Source organism: Pristiophorus japonicus, chromosome 12 (assembly GCF_044704955.1).
Source record: "Pristiophorus japonicus isolate sPriJap1 chromosome 12, sPriJap1.hap1, whole genome shotgun sequence".
NCBI lineage: Eukaryota > Metazoa > Chordata > Chondrichthyes > Pristiophoridae > Pristiophorus > Pristiophorus japonicus.
The window spans coordinates 144,248,603-144,261,237 of NC_091988.1; positions in this window are offsets into that span (position 1 = coordinate 144,248,603).

The window sequence follows — 12,635 nt, forward strand, 5'->3', positions numbered from 1 at the left end:
GGCTCCTCCAGATTTATCCAGGCATCTGAACCCCATTTTCAGCAATCCTATTGTTTGCTCGATTACACTTCTGGTTGAGATGTAGCTCTGATTTTATCGTCCCTCAGCCTTGTTTGTTGGCCACCTCAAAGATGTCATGAACCAGGTCTTGACAGAATAGCCCTTGTCACCAAGCAGCCAGCTGGAAAGACTGTTTGGCAGAGTGAAGAGCTAAGGGATGGTGGAGTGGCGCAGGATGTATGAATCAAGGCAATTGGCAGGGAACTTGATGCACACATGGAAGATGATCTTCCTATGGTTGCACACCAGCTGAACGTTGAAGGAGTGGAAGCCCTTGCGGTTAACAAAAGCGATTGGGTTGTGCTGAGGTGCCCTGATAGCCACATGTGTGCAGTCAATGACACCCTGCACCGGTGGGAAGCTAGCCAGAGCGGCAAAGCCGAGTGCCCTCTGTCATGCTGGCTTAATCTGTGGTAAAACATATAATTGCCCGACTTGTTAAAGAGGGCATCAGTGATCTGTGGGCAGCCAACTGCGAAATAACACAAATATCTGCTACAGATGCCAGAAAGAAGCCTGAGCCTGTCAATAGCCATTTTGACAGTGGGCCCGCCTCCAAACCCGCACTCGCAGCTCCGGTAAGATTCCGGCCGTAGTGTGTGAACGGAAACCAAATTTGCTACCCTGTGGATACAGCCATTCCCCAGAGCTGATGGCCTTAGTTTAGGTTAAATATGACTTGAAACAAATCCATCATGGAGGAGACAGCGGAGCTTCGAGCGGGGAGTTCGTGAGGCGGCCTATAAAAGGCCAGAGATTGAGGAGCCAGCGGGACTTCGAGCGGGGAGTTCGTGAGGCTAGCCGTTGCAGTTGCAGGGGCAGAAGGTAAACAAAGAAGTAGAAAGAAATCAAAAGGTGATGTCACAGCCAAGGGGGTAAGTGATTGGCTGGTGATTGGTGAGTAGTTTTTCTTTTTCTTTTCCTTTATCAGTTGGTAACCTTTGTTATTGTGGCCAGTTAACTTAATGTAAGGGTTAAGTCATGGCAGGAGAGCTCGGACACGTGTTAAGCTCCTCCTGTATTATGTGGGAAGTTGGGGACGCTTCTAGTGTCCCTCACGACTATATGTGTGGGAAGTGTGTCCAGCAACAGCACCTGACAGACCGCATTGCGGCACTGGAGCTGCGGGTGGATTCATTCTGGAGCATCCACGATGCAGAGGATGCTGTGAATAGCACGTTTAGTGAGTTGGCCACATCGCAGGTAAAGGTTACACAGGCAGATAGCAAATGGATGACCAACAGGAAGAGCAGTGGAAGGAAGGTAGTGCAGGCGACCCTTGTGGTCATCCCCCTGCAAAACAGATACACTGCTTTGGGTACTGTTGACGGGGATGACTCTTCAGGGGAGAGCAGCAGCAACCAAGTTCATGGCACCTGCTGCACAGGAGGGCAGGAAAAAGAGTGGGAGAGCTAAAGTTGTAGGGGATTCTGTTGTAAGGGGAATAAATAGGCGTTTCTGTGGCCGCAATCTACACTCCAGGATGGTATGTTGCCTCCGAGGTGCAAGGGTCAAGAATGTCTCGGAGCGGCTGCAGGGCATTTTGAAGGGGGAGGGTGAATAGCCAGTTGCCGTGGTGCATATAGGTACCAATGACATAGGTGAAAAACGGGATGAGGTCCTACAAGCAGAATTTAGGGAGCTAGGAGTTAAATTAAAAAGGATCTCAAAGGTAGTCATCTCAGGATTGCTATCAGTGCCATGTGCTAGTCAGAGTAGGAATCGCAGGATAGCTCAGATGAATATGTGGATTGAGGAGTGGTGCTGAAGGGAGGGATTCAAATTGCTGGGACATTGGAACCGGTTCTGGGGGAGGTGGGACCAGCACAAACCGGATGGTCTTCACCTGGGTGGGACTGGAACCAATGTCCTAGGGGGAGTGTTTGCTGGCACTGTTGGGGAGGAGTTAAACTAACATGGCAGAGGGATGGGAACCTATGCAGGGAGACAGAGGGAAGAAGAATTGGGGCAGAAGCAAAAGATAGAAAGAAGGTAAAAGTGGAGGGCAGAGAAACCCAAGGCAAAAATCAAAAAGGTCCATAATACAGCAAAACTCTAAAAGGGAAAAGTGTGTTAAAAGGACAAGCCTGAAGGCTCTGCCTCAATGCGAGGAGTATTCATAATAAGGTGGACGAATTAACTGCACATGCAGCAATTAATGAATATGGCTCCAGGGTGACTAAGGCTGGGAGCGCAACATTCAGAAGTATTCAACATTCAGGAAGGATAGACAGGAACGAAAAGAGGTGGGTAGCGTTGCTGGTTAAAGAGGAAATTAACGCAATAGTAAAGCAGAACATTAGCTTGGATGATGTGGAATCTGTATGGGTGGAGCTGCGGAATACCAAGGGGCAGAAAACGCTGGTGGGAGTTGTGTACAGACCACCAAACAGTAGTAGCGAGCTTGGGGACCACATCAAACAAGAAATTAGGGAGGCATGCAATAAAGGTTACAGCAGTTACCATGGGCGACTTTAATCGACATATTGATTGGGCTAACCAAACTGGCATCAATATGGTGGAGGAGGATTTCCTGGAATGTATTAGGGATGGTTTTCCAGACCAATATGTCAAGGAACCAACTAGAGGTCTGGCCATCCTAGACTGGGTGAAGTGTAATGAGAAAGGACTAATTAGCAATCTTGTTGTGCGAGGCTCCTTGGAGAAGAGTGACCGTAATATGGTAGAATTCTTTATTAAGATGGAGAGTGACACAGTTAATTCAGAGACAAGGGTCCTGAACTTAAGGAAAGGTAATTTCGATGGTATGAGACGTGAATTGGCTAGAATAGACTGGCAAATGATACTTAAAGTGTTGACGGTAGATAGGCAATGGCAAACATTTAAGGATCACGTGGATGAGCTTCAACAATTGTACATCTCTGGAGTAAAAATAAAACGGGGAAGGTGGCTCAACCGTGGCTAACAAGGGAAATTAAGGATAGTGTTAAGTCCAAAGAAGAGGCATATAAATTGGCCAGAAAAAGCAGCAAACCTGAGGACTGGGGGAAATTTAGAATTCAGCAGAGGAGGACAAAGGGTTTAATTAGGAGGGGGAAAATAGAGTATGCGAGGAAGCTTGCCGGGAACATAAAAACTGACTGCAAAAGCTTCTATAGATATGTGAAGGGAAAAAGATTAGTGAAGACAAATGTAGGTCCCTTGCAGTCAGATTCAGGTGAATTTGTAATGGGGAACAAAGAAATGGCAGACCAGTTGAACAAATACTTTGGTTCTGTCTTCACGAAGGAAGACACAAATAACCTTCCGGAAGTACTAGGGGACCGAGGGTCTAGTGAGAAGGAGGAACTGAAGGATATCCTTATTAGGAGGGAAATTGTGTTAGGGAAATTGATGGGATTGAAGGCTGATAAATCCCCGGGGTCTGATAGTCTGCATCTCAGAGTACTTAAGGAAGTGGCCCTAGAAATAGTGGATGCACTGGTGATCATTTTCTAACAGTCTATCAACTCTGGATCAGTCCCTATGGACTGGAGGGTAGCTAATGTAACACCACTTTTTAAAAGGAGAGGGAGAGAAAACAGGTAATTATTAGACCGGTTAGCCTGACATCAGGAGCGGGGAAAATGTTGGAATCAATTATTAACGATGACATAGCAGCGCATTTGGAAAGCAGTGACAGGATCGGTCCAAGTCAGCATGGATTTATGAAAGGGAAATCATGCTTGACAAATCTTCTGGAATAGTTTGAGGATGTAACTAGTAGAGTAGACAAGGGAGAACCAGTGGATGTGGTGTATTTGGACTTTCAAAAGGCTTTTGACAAGGTCCCACACAAGAGATTGGTGTGCAAAATTAAAACACATGGTATTGGGGGTAATGTACTAACGTGGATGGACAACTGGTAGACAGACAGAAAGCAGAGAGTCGGGATAAACGGGTCCTTTTCAGAATGGCAGGCATTGACTACTGGGGTGCTGCAGGGCTCAGTGCTGGGACCCCAGCTATTTACAATATACATTAATGATTTAGATGAAAGAATTGAGTGTAATATCTCCAAGTTTGCAGATGTCACTAAACTGGGTGGCAGTGTGAGCTGTGAGGAGGATGTTAAGAGGCTGCAGGGTGACTCGGACAGGTTAGGTTAGTGGGCAAATGCATGGCAGATGCAGTATAATGTGGATAAATGTGATCTTATCCACTTTAATAACTTAGGAACAGGAGTAGGCCATCTAGCCCCTCGAGCCTGCTCCGCCATGCAATAAGATCATGGCTGATCTGGCCGTGGACTCAGCTCCACTTACCAGCCCGCACCCCATAACCCTTAATTCCCTTATTGGTTAAAAATCTATCTATTTGTGACTTGAATACATTCAATGAGCTAGCCTCAACTGCTTCCTTGGGCAGAGAATTCCACAGATTCACAACCCTCTGGGAGAAGAAATTCCTTCTCAACTCGGTTTTAAATTGGCTCCCCCATATTTTGAGGCTGTGCCCCCTAGTTCTAGTCTCCCCGACCAGTGGGAAACAACCTCTCTGTCTCTATCTTGTCTATCCCTTTCATTATTTTAAATGTTTCCATAAGATCACCCCTCATCCTTCTGAACTCCAACGAGTAAAGACCCGTCTACTCAATCTATCATCATAAGGTAACCCCCTCATCTCTGGAATCAGCCTAGTGAATCGTCTCTGTACCCCCTCCAAAGCCAGTATATCCTCCCTTAAGTAAGGTGACCAAAACTGCACGCAGTACTCCAAGTGCAGCCTTACCAATATCCTATACAGTTGCAGCAGGACCTCCCTGCTTTTGTACTCCATCCCTCTCGCAATGAAGGACAACATTCCATTTGCCTTCCTGATTACCTGCTGCATCTGCAAACTAACTTTTTGGGATTCTTGCACAAGGACCCCAAGGTCCCTTTGCACCTCAGCATGTTGTAATTTCTCCCCATTCAAATAATATTCCCTTTTACTGTTTTTTTTTCCCCCAAGGTGGATGACCTCACACTTTCCGACATTGTATTCCATCTGCCAAACCTTAGCCCATTCGCTTAACCTATCCAAATCCCTTTGCAGCCTCTCTGTGTCCTCGACACAACCGGCTTTTCCACTAATCTTTGTGTCATCTGCAAATTTTATTGCACTACACTCTGTCCCCTCTTCCAGGTCATCTATGTATATTGTAAACAGTTGTGGTCCCAGCACCGATCCCTGTGGCACACCACTAACCACCGATTTCCAACCCGAAAAGGACCCATTTATCTCGACTCTCTGCTTTCTGTTAGCCAGCCAATTCTCTATCCATGCTAATACATTTCCTCTGACTCCGCGTACCTCTATCTTCTGCAGTAACCTTTTGTGTGGCACCTTATCGAATGCCTTTTGAAAATCTAAATACACCACATCCATCGGTACACCTCTATCCACCATGCTCGTTATATCCTCAAAGAATTCCAGTAAATTAGTTAAGCATGATTTCCCCTTCATGAATCCATGCTGCGTCTGCTTGATTGCACTATTCCTGTCTAGATGTCCCGCTATTTCTTCCTTAATGATAATTTCAAGAATTTTCCCCACTACAGATGTTAAACTAACCGGCCTATAGTTACCTGCCTTTTGTCTGCCCCCTTTTTTAAACAGAGGCGTTACATTAGCAGCTTTCCAATCCGCTGGTACCTCCCTCGAGTCCAGAATTTTGGTAGGTTATAACGAATGCATCTGCTATAACTTCTGCCATCTCTTTTAATACCCTGGGATGCATTTCATCAGGAACAGGGGAATTATCTACCTTGAGTCCCATTAGCCTGTCCAGCACTACCCCCCTAGTGATAGTGATTGTCTCAAGGTCCTCCCTTCCCACATTCCTGTGACCAGCAATTTTTGGCATGGGTTTTGTGTCTTCCACTGTGAAGACCAAAGCAAAATAATTGTTTAAAGTCTGAGCCATTTCCACATTTCCAATTATTAAATCCCTCTTCTCATCTTCTAAGGGACCAACATTTACTTTAGTCACTCTTTTCCATTTTATATATTGGTAAAAGCTTTTACTATCTGTTTTTATGTTTTGCGCAAGTTTACCTTCATAACCTATCTTTCCTTTCTTTATTGCTTTTTTTGAGGGCAAAAACACGAAGGCAGAATATTCACTGAATGGTGGCAGATTAGGAAAAGGGGAGGTGCAACGAGACCTGGGTGTCATGGTACATCAGTCATTGAAAGTTGGCATGCAGGCACAGCAGGCGGTGAAGGCGGCAAATGGTATGTTGGCCTTCATAGCTAGGGGATTTGAGTGTAGGAGCAGGAAGGTCTTACTGCAGTTGTACAGGGCCTTCCTGAGGCCTCACCTGGAATATTGTATTCAGTTTTGGTCTCCTAATCTGAGGAAGGACACTTGCTATTGAGGGAGTGCAGTGAAGGTTCACTAGACTGATTCCCAGGATGGCTGGACTGACATATGAAGAGAGACTGGATCGACTGGGCCTGTATTCACTGGCGTTTAGAAGGATGAGAGGTGATCTCATAGAAACATATAAAATTCTGATGGGATTGGACAGGTTAGATGCAGGAAGAATGTTTCCAATTCTGCGGAAGTCCAGAACCAGGGGACACAGTCTAAGGATAAGGGGTAAGCCATTTAGGAATGTAATGAGGAGAAACTTCTTCACTGAGAATTGTGAACCTGTGGAATTCCCTACCGCAGGGAGTTGTTGATGCCCGTTCATTGGATATATTCAAGCGGGAGTTAGATATGGCCCTTATGGCTAAGGAGATCAAGGGGTATGGAGCGAAAGCAGGAAAGGGGTACTGAGGTGAAGGATCAGCCATGATCTTATTGAATGATGGTGCAGGCTCGAAGGACCGAATGGCTTACTCCTGCACCTATTTTCTAAGTTTCTAATGCTTTCTTGTTTATAGCAGCAAGGTGATTTATTCATTCTTAGCAGTTTAAATGCAGTTCCCCTACCTACCAACAAGCCTGCATCAGGAGTACCTCTCTCAAAAAGCCCATCTTCCAACTGGCAGTTGCAATTTCATACCTGGAAATAACAATGAAGATTACTGGATTGCATATGGCAGAACAGCTCAGGAAATATTGGGGCTGAAAATGCCCACCGCCCGAAACGAGGCTCACCTATCGCTTTTTAGCGTGCAATACTACTGCAATGGTCGCCATTAGAGCAAAATTCAGCAATTTTGCTTTAAAAAAAAAGGAGCGATGCGGTATTGGTGGCGGGAATGGGCCCTTTACAATGGTGTGGGGGTGGAATGGCCAATTAGGCTGCGAAATTCAACTGATGCTCATTTACTGATAATGAGGCAGCTGCTCCCTGGCCGCCTTAAAGGGCAGGTTTTGCAGCTCGGCCCTGAGCACTGAGTTTGTGTCTTGTTTGTGAAGGAATGGCTAATGAAAGAGGTTTAAGGATGGCCAGCCGCTTCTCGTATGTTGAACTTGAGACCCTGGTTCAAGCTGTGGAGGGAAGGAGGCGTGTTCTCTATCCCGACACAGAAAGAGCCAGCCGCATCGTCTTTGCCAATTCGTGGAGAGAGATAGTTGTGGAGGTGTCGGGGCCCTCCAATCATGACGACACCGCCACCCAATGCCGCAAAAGGCTGAACAACATCATTCGACTGATGAAACTAAGTACATGTTCAACCAACTCCTCGCCTTCCATCTGCGAGACTCTCCTTCACCTCTTATTTCCCACCTTCACTATATAGTCAGTGAAGCACCATTTGATTGCTGATATCTGTGTCCATACTCGCAATGGAGAGTCCCTTTCATGTTACACATGCATGTAATGAACCCACACTTGTACTCATTGCTAAGGCCTCATGACACTGCTGCTCAGCAACCCTTCCTTGCTTTGCAGGCCAAAGTCTTCCACAACCGTTTGGAGCAACAGGTGGAAGCGAGGCCGATATCCAGCAGCTGACTGATATAGAAGCAGCAGAGTAAGTCTCCAGTCGTCTTGGTTAATCCTTGTCATTGGACTAAGACCTAGCTCTGTCAAGCCTATGTGGCGGCTGGTGTGCAACGGCCACCACACATTTTTTTTTAAAATCCACGCACAGGCATCTTCTTCCCTACACTATGTAGTTCAGGACCTGGAATATTAGGTCCTTCATTGAAACATCTGTGAACTCATTCTTTTTTAGCGTGGAAGCAAGTCATTCTCGTTTCGAGGGATTGCCTATGATGATGATGATGATGATATAGAAGAGAGGATGCAGCAGCTAGTGGGCCCACATGTTGCCTTTCCTGTGGCCGCCGGTCGTGTGGACCCTGCTGGGAACAGTATCAGTAAGTGAAGGCCTTCCTTTAATGTCATCTCTCCTTGAAAGTCCAAGCGCCTACCAGTCAATTACTTATGATTGTGTGCAAGTTGCTTGCTGCATGGTGCAATGCCCTATCTCACTCTGCTGGAATCTTTTGTGCCATTCATGATTGCAGATGATACCCCGTGTGTGAGCCAGAGAGAGACCGAGGCCTTTGAGGCGAGCCAGAGTCAGGAAGAGACGCTTGAGACGAGTGCGAGCCAGAGTCAGGATGAGACCCTTGAGGCAAGTGTGAGCCAGAGCCAGAGCCAGAAGGAGACCCATGAGGCGAGTGAAAGCTAGTGTCAGGACGAGACCCATGAGCTGAATGCAGACGTTGGTGGCATGTCCGATGAAGGTGAGGAAGAGGGGGACACTGCTGTCAGCACCGCACCACTACTTCCTACACTCGCACGCGCCAGCGCAGATACTGGGAGTACGCAGTCGGGTCAGTTAGATTTAGCAGAAGGGTCTGCACTGGGTGATGCACCAGAGCCTAGCAGGCTGCAGCATGATCAAGGGCAAAGGCAACCTTGGGTGCCATCTCTCTGGGAGGTGAGTTCACACGCGATTTCTGCTGCAGAGGACTCAGATGAGCCCATCGATGTGCCGCTTACGAAACAAGGGTGGAGGCCGTGCATTCGCAGATGTTGGAGACAATGGCAAGGGTGCCTGAGCGCCTGTCGCACGTGGTTGGGAGCATGGAGGAGTCTGCCCCCCACATTGTGGACAGCTATATGCACACCATGGAGCCCATCATTACCAATGTGCAAGCGATGGTGGACTCCCAGATTGACCATGAAGATCCAGCTGTGATGCCACGTGTCGTGGACGATATGGCAGCTGCCATTACTGCACAAACACAAGGGAACAAACGTCTGAGTGCTACTTTGGTGGCTTTTGTTTGACTGCAGGTCAAGTGATTAACACTAGATTCATGTGATCACAGATTCTGGGTGCAATGGAATGAACACCCTGATGCAATTAGCGGAAACCTGCCATTCTGACCTGGGGTGTGGCCAGTTTTTCTGAAGAGGTCCTGCTTTGGTGAAAGGACTTTTGAATCCACGTCAAAGATCGCAAATACTGCAGAATAAAATGGTTATGGAAGAAACATAGAAAATAGGTGCAGAAGTAGGCCATTTGGTCCTTCGAGCCACACATCATTCAATAAGATCATGGCTGATCATTCACCTCAGTACCCCTTTCCTGCATTTATCCACATTATACTGCATCTGCCATGCATTTGCCCACTCACCTAACCTGTCCAAGTCACCCTGCAGCCTCTTAGCATCCTCCTCACAGCTCACACCGCCAACCTGCTTAGTGTCTTCTGCAAACTTGGAGACATTACACTCAATTCCTTCATCTAAATTATTAATGTATATTGTAAATAGCTGGGGTCCCAGCACTGAGCCCTGCGGCACCCCAGTAGTCAATGCCTGCCATTCTGAAAAGGACCCATTTATCCCAACTCTGCTTCCTGTCAGCCAACCAGTTCTCGATCCACGTCGGTACATTACCCCCAATACCATGTGCTTTAATTTTGCACACCAATCTCTTGTTTGGGACCTTGTCAAAAGCCTTTTGAAAGTCCAAATACACCACATCCACTGGTTCTCCCTTGCCCAGTCTACTAGTTACATCCTCACAAAATTCTAGAAGATTTGTCAAGCATGATTTCCCTTTCGTAAATCCATGCTGACTTGGACCGATCCTGTCACTGCTTTCCAAATGCGCTGCTATTTTATCTTTAACAATTGATTCCAACATTTTCACCACTACTGATGTCAGGCTAACTGGTCTATAATTACCCATTTTCTCTCTCCCTCCTTTCTTAAAAAGTGGTGTTACATCAGCTATCCTCCAATCCATAGGAACTGATCCAGAGTTGATAGGCTGTTGGAAAATGATCACCAATGCATCCACTATTTCTAGGGCCACTTCCTTAAGTACTCTGCGATGCAGACTATCAAGCCCTGGGGATTTATCAGCCTTCAATCCCATCAATTTCCCTAACACAATTTCCCTCCTAATAAGGATATCCTTCAGTTCCTCCTTCTCACTAGACGCTCAGTCCCCTAGTACTTCCGGAAGGTTATTTGTGTCTTCCTTCGTGAAGACAGAACCAAAGTATTTGTTCAACTGGTCTGCCATTTCTTTGTTCCCCATTATAAATTCACCTGCATCTGACTGCAAGGGACCTACATTTGACTTCACTAATCTTTTTCTCTTCACATACCTATAGAAGCTTTTGCAGTCAGTTTTTATGTTCCCAGCAAGTTTCCTCTCATACTCTATTTTCCCCCTCCTAATTCCACCCTCACGCTTAATATTCTGTGATCTGTTGCGTTATTTCATTGTATTCCTCTAGATTTTGCCGTTATCTGGGCAGAAATCATGTGAAGAATTCAGGTAAAAGTATCAATATTTTCATCAAATATATGCACCTGTAATTCCAAAATTTTATTCCAAGTTGTCCTTACATTAGTGTAAAAGTTTCAGGGTTTTTTTAATTCATTCACAGGATGTCGGCATCACTGGCAAGACTAGTATTTATTGCCCTTAAGAAAGTGGTGGTGAGCCGTATTCTTGAACCGCTGCAGTCCGTGTGTTGAAGGTACTCCCACAGTGCTGTTAGGGAGGGGATTCCAGGGTTTTGACACAGCGACAATGAAGGAACGGCAATATATTTCCAAGTCAGAATTGTGTGTGACTTGTAGGGGAACTTGGAGGTGGCGGTGTTCCCATGCACCTGCTGCACATGTTGTTCTAGGCAATAGAGGTTGCAAGTTTGGGAGGTGCTGACTCAGAAGCCTTGGCGAGTTGCTGTATTGCATCTTGTCAATGTTACACACTGCAGCCAGGGTTCGGGGTAGTGAAGGGAGTGAATGTTTAAGGTGGTGGGTGGGGTGCCAATCAAGTGAGCTGCTTTGTCCTGGATATTGTCGAGCTTCTTGAGTATTGTTGGAACTGCACTCATCCTGGCAAGTGGTGTATTCCATCACATTCCTGACTTGTGCCTTGCATATGGTGCTGACTCGCCACAGAACACCCAGCATCTGACCTGCTCTTATAGCCACAATATTTATATAGCTGGTCCAGTTAAGTTCCTGGTCAATCATGATCCCCCAGGATGTTGATAGTGGGGAATTCAGCAATGCGAATACAGTTGAATGTCAAGGGGAGGTGGTTTGACTTTTTCTTGTTAGAGATTGTCATTGCCTGGCACTTGTGTGTCACGAATGTTACTTGCCACTTCTCAGCCCAAGCCTGGTCTTGCTGCATGCGGGCTTGGACTGCTTCATTAACTGAGGAGTTGCGAATGTAACTGAACACTGTGCAATCATCAGTGGACATCCTCACTCTGACCCTATGATGGAGGGAAGGCCATTGATGAAGCAGCTAAAGATAGTTAGGCCTAGGGCACTGCCCTGAGGAAGTCCTGCAGCAATGTCCTGGGGCTAAGATTATTGACCTCCAACAACCACAATCAGGTATGACCCCAGTCAGTGGAGAATTTTCCCCCTGATTCCCATTGACTTCAAATTTACTAGGGCTCTTTGATGGCACACTCCATTAAATGTTGCCTGGATGTCAATGGCAGTTACACTCACCCCTGGAATTCAGAACTTTGTTCATGTTTGCTCAGTGTTGTATGAGGTCTGGAGCCTAGTGCTCCTGGCGGAACCGAAACTGAGCATCAGTGAGAAGTTTATTGTTGAGCAAGTGCTGCTTGATAGCACTGTCAACAACACCTTCCATCACTTTGTTGATGATTAAAAGTAGACTGATGGGACAGTAATTGGCCATATTGGGTTTGTCCTGCTTTTTGTGGACAGGACAAACATGGGCAATTTTCCACTTTTTCCGATAGATGCCAGTGTTGTAGCTGTACTGGAAGAGCTTGGCTAGAGGTGTGACTAGTTCTGGAGCACGAGTCTTTAGCATGACAGCTGGGATGTTGTGGGGGCCCATAGTCTTTCCTGTATTCAGTGCACTCAGTTGTTTCTTGCTATCATGTGGAGTGAATCAAATTGGCTGAAGACTGTATTCTGTGATGTTGAGGGTCTCGAGAGGAGGCTGATATAGATCATCCACTTGGCACTTTCGGCTGAAAAGGTTTCAAATGCTTCAGCCTTGTCTTTTGCCCTGATGTGGTGCTGGGTTTTGTCATCATTGAAGACGGGGATGTTCATGGAGCCTTCTCCCATTAGTTGTTTAATTGTCCACCACCATTCATGATCGGATGTGGCAGAACTGCAGAGCTTTGATCTGATCCATTGGTTGTGGGATCG